This window comes from Macaca fascicularis, chromosome 5 (assembly GCF_037993035.2).
Source record: "Macaca fascicularis isolate 582-1 chromosome 5, T2T-MFA8v1.1".
Taxonomy (NCBI): Eukaryota; Metazoa; Chordata; class Mammalia; order Primates; family Cercopithecidae; genus Macaca; species Macaca fascicularis.
In genome coordinates this window covers 8,782,401-8,789,030 of record NC_088379.1, presented here as the reverse complement: position 1 = coordinate 8,789,030, position 6,630 = coordinate 8,782,401, and the positions used below count along the sequence as shown (strand labels likewise).

At 46.2% G+C, this 6,630-nt stretch overlaps 1 protein-coding gene across 13 annotated transcripts in view; it reads left to right on the top strand.

The window, feature by feature from the left end:
• The first annotated feature begins 82 nt into the window (after nt 1–82).
• Nucleotides 83–6,630, top strand: part of ZBTB49 (zinc finger and BTB domain containing 49) — a 32,449-nt gene continuing 25,901 nt past the window's right edge. For 6 of the 13 annotated variants that reach the window (XR_012434656.1, XR_012434657.1, XM_074039424.1 and 3 more), the window contains exon 1: nt 83–206. The gene's annotated coding sequence lies outside the window, so the exon portion shown is untranslated. Of the gene's footprint in view, nt 207–534; nt 3,107–6,630 lie in introns of those variants that run through there. The other 7 variants (XR_012434660.1, XR_012434659.1, XM_065544774.1 and 4 more) reach the window with 2 other exon arrangements.

The window sequence follows — 6,630 nt, the reverse complement described above, 5'->3', positions numbered from 1 at the left end:
GAGCCACCCAGCGCGCCTGCGCATCGCGGCCACACAACTCCCCCCCCCCCAGCGGAAGTGACGCCATCGGAAGCAGGAGGGCGGTTCTGGCAAGCCAAGGGGGCGTTGTCGGGATGGTTCCGCGGCCGGCGGGTCCCTGCGAGCGCCTCTGAAGGCAGCTGCTGCAGGTGAAGAGTAGGCGGCGGGGCAGAGAGCGGCCTCCGAGGGTAAGGTGGCCGGCCTTGCGAAGGCATGCAGGGCTGGCGCTGGTGGGAATGGCCCGGAAGGAAAGCGAGGCCGCGCGGCCTGAGGTGGCCCAGAAGGGCATGGACCCGCTGTTCCTTCCGCATCTCAGGGGCACTCGAGGATACCCGGGGAGTTGGCGGCTCCTGCGAGAGTCAGCGAGCTTCTGCTCTGTACCCGGCATCACAGGGGACGCGAACTGAGACCCAGAAGGCCAGGTTCCGGGCCTGGGAGCCGGGCCTTGGAGCCGGGCCTTCTCCCTGGTGCAGCTCCCTCGGCCTGGAAACCCCACCCGCGTCCTCTCATCTCCAGGCTTTGCCCGCTGGAAGCCAGCCCGGCCCGCCACCGCTCCGCGCTGCCCATCTGTCGGCTCCTGTTTCCTTCCGTCCACGCTGTAGTTGAGAGTAGCGCTTAAGACGGCAGAGCCCAGAGCCTAGCTCAGTCTGATTACGGTGTGGCCTCTCTGTGCCTCAGCCCCGCATCTGTAAAGCGGGTATCATAGCGGCACCTGCGTCGCTGGAACCTTGTCATATTTCATGAGTTGGTGGTGCATGTAAATCGCTTAGACTAGTGGCTACCACTTAGTAAGTGCTCAATAAACGTTAACTATTGCTCCGCCCTTAAAACAGGGTCTGGCATACCGTGGTGGTCACTAGGTGTTTGTTGCTTAAATGAATGAATGAAAGTTGAATGGAGGATCCACAGAGTATTGTGAGAAACCTTCACTCCCAAGGTGTGTGTATGTGGGTGATGAGGAAGGTTTCACTCTGAAAGTGAACAGTGTTGGGCCTGGAATAGAAGGTGTATTAGGTGCTAGGACTGCAAACAAAATACTGGGTGACTTAAACACAGGAATTTATTATTTTCTCACAGTTCTGGAGGTTAGAAATCCAAGATCAAGGTGTCCTCAGGTTTGGTTTCTTCTGAGACATTTCTCCTTGGCTTGCACGTGGCTACTTTTGCCGTGTCCTCATATGGTCTTTCCTCTGTGTTTTCACATCTCTGGTGTCTCTCTTTGTATCCAAATTTCCTCTTTTTATAAGAACATCAGTCAGGTTGTATTAGGGCCCACCTTAATGGCCTCATTTTAATTTTATTACCTTCTTACAAGCCTGATCTCCAAATACAATCACGTTCTGGGGTGCTGGGGGAAGCAGTTTACCCATAACAAAAGGAATTCATGAGAATGGACAAGGAGGGAAATATTTTCCAACAGAAGTGACAGAATGGCCAAGAGTGCTCAAGATGTTTTTTGTGTTCAAGGCACATATGTGTACTTCAGTCTTGTTTGTGCTCTCCTACTGTTTTTGGTTTTGTTTTATTTTTTCATTTTGTCCCCCTGAAAACTCAAAGAGGGTGAGCCCTCTCGTTTTTTCAGTCTGGCAGACTTAACTCACATTTCAGCATAGATGTGTCTTCCAGAAAGTTTTCCCTGACCCTCCCTCCCAAATTAATTTCTGCTTCCTCCATGTAATAACTCCGATACAGGGCTGGGTGCGGTGGCTCATGCCTGTAATCCCAGCACTTTGGGAAGCCGAGGCAGGCAGACCATGAGGTCAAGAGATCAAGACCAGCCTGGCCAACATGGTGAAACCCCGTCTGTACTAAGAATACAAAAATTGGGCGGGCGTGGTGGTGCACACCTGCAATCCCAGCACTGAGATTGCTGAGGCGGGTGGATCATTTGTGGTCAGGAGTTCGACACCAGCCTGGCCCACATGGTGAGCACCCCCCCCGCCCAACTCCGTTATCCCTACTAAAAATATAAAAATTAGCTGGGCGTGGTGGTGCCTGCCTGTAATCCCAGCTACTCAGGAGGCTGAGGCAGGAGAATCACTTGAACCCAGGAGGCAGAGGTTGCAGTGAGCCAAGATCACACCACTCCACTCCAGCCTGGTCAACTGAGCAAGACTGCATCTCGGAAAAAAAATCCAAATAACTCTGGTACAGTGCGATGATACTTGTTTTTCCCGCTAGACTGATGCTTCATGAAGACATGGATGACCATATCTGATGTGTTTGCCATCGTACCTTCAGTGCCTAGCGCACAATGGGCACTGTAAAGTTAAGTGAATGATGGAAAACTGAGACATAGAGCCTGTGGAGGGCAGGGAACACATCTGTTCCATTTGTCAGCATTCCGTCCTCGCGACAGTCTGTTGCACATATTAGGCACACAGTGTCTGTTTAACTGAATTGGCCTTCCCGGTGTGATAAGAGTCAGCATAAAGCTAAGACAAGACTCCAGGTTTGTTTGCTTTAAGCCAGTGCTTTTATGAGTGGGGTAGAGGTGAGGAGCTACGAGTAAGCCATTTGAAAGTATGATGATGGTCTGACATCCTTAGGAGCCCTCTAAGGTAAGCTTGATATTAAGGTGCATGAACTGTGGGCTTTTGGAGAAGTAATCTATGAATGGCTCTGCTGAAAAGACATCCGCAGATTCTATCCAGTAGTGTTTGACCTGTTGGTAGAATTGAGAGGCCTTTGCTCTAGGAGCCCTCTCTGCAGGTCGAAATTCCATTCTGGCTGTTTTCTTTAGAAGCATTTCTTCGTTCACATTGATCTAAACTTTTTCTTATTTCTTTTCCCCCCATATTTTCATTTTTTAATGCCGTTCATACCATCTTTCCACCATCACATTCCTCGTATAGATTTGTAGCTTTTAGAACAAGAAAAAAACCTCTAAAAGAGATCATCCAGTCCAGTGGGGGCCTCTCCGTTTTTATAGACAAAAAACTGAGGCCCAGAGTCTCTTCCATCCAGAAATATGTATTGAGCCCCTACTCTGTCGAAGACACTCTTCTAGGTACCAGAGATACATTGTTCAATAAGACAGAGGGAGTCCATGTCTTCACCACAGAACATTTTTACTGCTTGTCACCAGGTGAGTTAGTCGCAAAGATGGAAGAGAACTTTGTGCTCCTTCTGTCACACTATAACACCTTGTGTAGCACACATTAGTCCTGAATTGTGCAGTTCCTTAATGCAATGCTTGTCTGTGGGATTACCTAGACAATCAGGCATAGGCAGTAGACTGAAGAGGCAGCTGATTCTGATCAAAGGAGACAGTGGTTATGAATGTGGCTTTGGTGTCAGTTTCCCTGGCTCTGAATCCCACCTCTGTCCCTTACTGCTTACCTATTACATTTTAGCTGTGTGACCATCTTCTCTGTACATGGTCAGGTTTTCTGTTGCTGTGTAACACACTACTCCCAAATTTAGTGACTTAAAAACTTTTTTATCTCATAATTCTGTGGGTTAGGTATTCCGGCAGATGTCAGCTGAGAAATTCTTCAATTCTCTGTGGTGTCAACTGGGGTCACTCAGTGGCACTCAGCTGAAGGAGGGGCCAGCCTGGAGAGGTCAGGATGACTTTCCTGGGAGCCAGCTGAACCCTTCTCTGTCTCCATGTGTTCTCTCCAGTTGGGCATCGTACAGGTGGCTCAGGCCTTCCATAGCCACTCTTCTGAAAGATGGGAAGTGGAAGCTGTTAGCTCTTAAGGCGTGGGCCTGGGAAATGAGCACAGCTTTATAAGCACAGAATCAGATTAAGGCAGAGCCTGCGTAGGAGGGAAGGAGACCTAGACTCCACTACCCCATGGGAGAATCATCAGAGAATTTGTGGCCATCTTAAATCTGCCAAATTCCTCATTGTCCTCACCTGTAAAATGTGGATAATAGTAGCACCTATCACACAGTAAATGAGTTAATAAATGTAAAGGGCTTAGAACAGTGCCTGGCATCTAGGAAACATAAGTATTTGTCATAATCATTACTATTATTAGGTATGAGATACTTTGTTGTTTATAGTTATAATTTACAGAACACATAAGAAATGCAAGATACAATTTTTTTCCAGACCTTTTTATAACCTTATTGGGATTTCCAGACCTTTTTATAACCTTATTGGGGTTTCCAGAGCTTTTTATAACCTAATTGGGGAGGTACAGGATTGACATCATGAAGTAATTTAGGGAACTATACAAAATGATATGGAATAGTTATTATTATTATTATTTTGAGATGGAGTCTTGCTTTGTTGCCCAGGCTGGAGTACAGTGGTGCGATCTTGGCTCACTGGAACTTCAACCTCCTGGGTTCAAGTGATTCTCCTACCTCAGCCTCCAGAGTAGCTGGGATTACAGGCATGCGTCACCACGCCTGGCTAATTTTTGTATTTTTAGTGTGTTGGCCAGACTGGTCTCAAACTCCTGGCCTTAAGTGATCCACCCATCTTAGCCTCCCAAAGTGGTGAGATTGCAAACATGAGCCACCACACCCAGCCTATAATTCTTATAGTAAAAGTAAATTGTGTAACAGTTAATTCATCATAACTCTGGGGATTGTTCCAAATAACTTTTTCCTTTATCACTTCTGTAGAGCTGGAAAATGTCTAATTTTCTAATTAGATATCTACCTAATATACCTAGACATTTACATTTGTATAATTAGACAGTTTTACCTAATTTTAACAGTTAAGTCTGTGGAGGAGGGTTTCGTGTGTGTGTGTGTGTGTGTGTGTGTGTGTGTGTGTGTGTAAAATGTCTTTTTTCCCATGTGAAATAGCATAGCATAAAAGCACAGACTCCATTGTTTAGGGACCAAGATTCAAATCCTGCCTTTGGCACATAATAGTTGTATGATCTTGGATAACTGACTTAAAGTCTCCATATCTCAATTGTTTCTCTTGTAAATGGTGGTAATTGGGTTCTTATAGAATTGTTCCAGTTAATGGATGTTGTATTAATCCATTCTCACACTGCTGTAAAGATACTACCTGAGACTGAGTAATTTATAAAGGAAAGAGGTTTAATTGACTCACAGTTCCACATTGCCGAGGAGGCCTCAGGAAACTTAAAATCATGGCAGAAGGTGAAGGGGAAGCAAGGCACATCTTACAAGGCAGCAGGGGAGAGAGAACTGGATAGGGGGGAGCAGAGACTGCCAAACATTTTTAAACCATCAGATCTGCTGAGAACTCACTCACTATCCCAAGAATAAGAAACTGCTCCCATGATCCAGTCACCTACCACCAGGTCCCTCCCCCTGACATGTGGGGATTATGGTTTGGTGAGAACACAGAGCCAAACCATAACAGATATGATATGCTTAGCGCAGGTCTGTGGTAAGTAGTCAGTAAATGATAGCTAAAAATAATGATAAACTTAGAAGCCTTTCCAGGCAACCAGCTTGGCAGGGGTGGATAACTGATAACTCACTTGGCTGTTACTAGCTTTGAGGATTCAGCACTGGGAACAGTGTTCACCACCTACCATCATGCCTTTCTTTCTATACTTTTGTTTGGGGCAGTACCTCAGTGTTGCTCTTTGTCCCAGTTTTCTCTGAGTCTCACTTTGATCTCAAAGCAGATCATGCCAATACCGCAAACTCTATTAGAAACATATTAGAAACAAAGCTTTCCATAAAGAGATGAGGGGAATCAGAATAAGGTCTAGATTTGATAGGTGAGGTGATGGGGGATGAAATTTAGAGACTCTACATTGAAGGGGCATGCCGTTGAAGAAGTTTAGCAGAGAGTTGGAGATTGGAACTGGTAGCTGAAGCTAAAGTGTCAAATTTAGGAGTTGTGTTAGAACATATGAAAGCCAAGAATGAAAGTGATTGTCAAGGGAAAGAGGAGAGGGCTATAGTGCTGCACCTTAAGGAACATCAATGTTTGCAAGGCTTGAGGGAGACAGGTATAGCATAGGGATGGGACAGATCAGGGACATAGGAAGAGAACCAAAAGAGTTCTGGGAAAGGAGGGATTTCAGGATGGGAGTTGGCAGACCACATTGCCATGTGTGGCAGGAAAGCTGGAGAGGATGGTTGAGGACTGAGGAAAGGTCATTGTTGGGAAAGTCTGTTTCAGTGGAGTGAGTGGCAGCAAGGTTGCAAGGTGATATGGTTTGGCTGTGTCCCCACCCAAATCTCATCTTGAATTGTAACTCCCACAATCCCTCCCTGTTGTGGGAGGAACCTAGTGGGAGGTGATTGAATTATGGGGGTGGGTCTTTCCCATGCTGTTCTCATGATAGTGAATGAAATCTGATGGTTTTAAAAATGGGAGTTTCCCTGCACAGGCACTCTCTTTGCCTGCTGCCATCCATGTAAGACATGACTTGCTCCTCCTTGCCTTTCACCTTCTGCCAAGATTGTGAGGCCTTTCCAGCCATGTGGAACTGTAAGTCTAATAAACCTCTTTCTTTTGTAAATTGCCCAGTCTCGGGTATGTCCTTATCAGCAGCATGAAAACGGACTAATACACAAGGTGAAAAAGGAGTCATGAGAAAGTAAAGTGGTGGGTGTAGATAGCTATTTTGAAAAGCATGAAAGAGAGGCCTGTGATGACTAGAGGAACCTAGGTGGAGGGCTTTGTCGTTATCCTGTTTTGGTTTGTTTTCATCG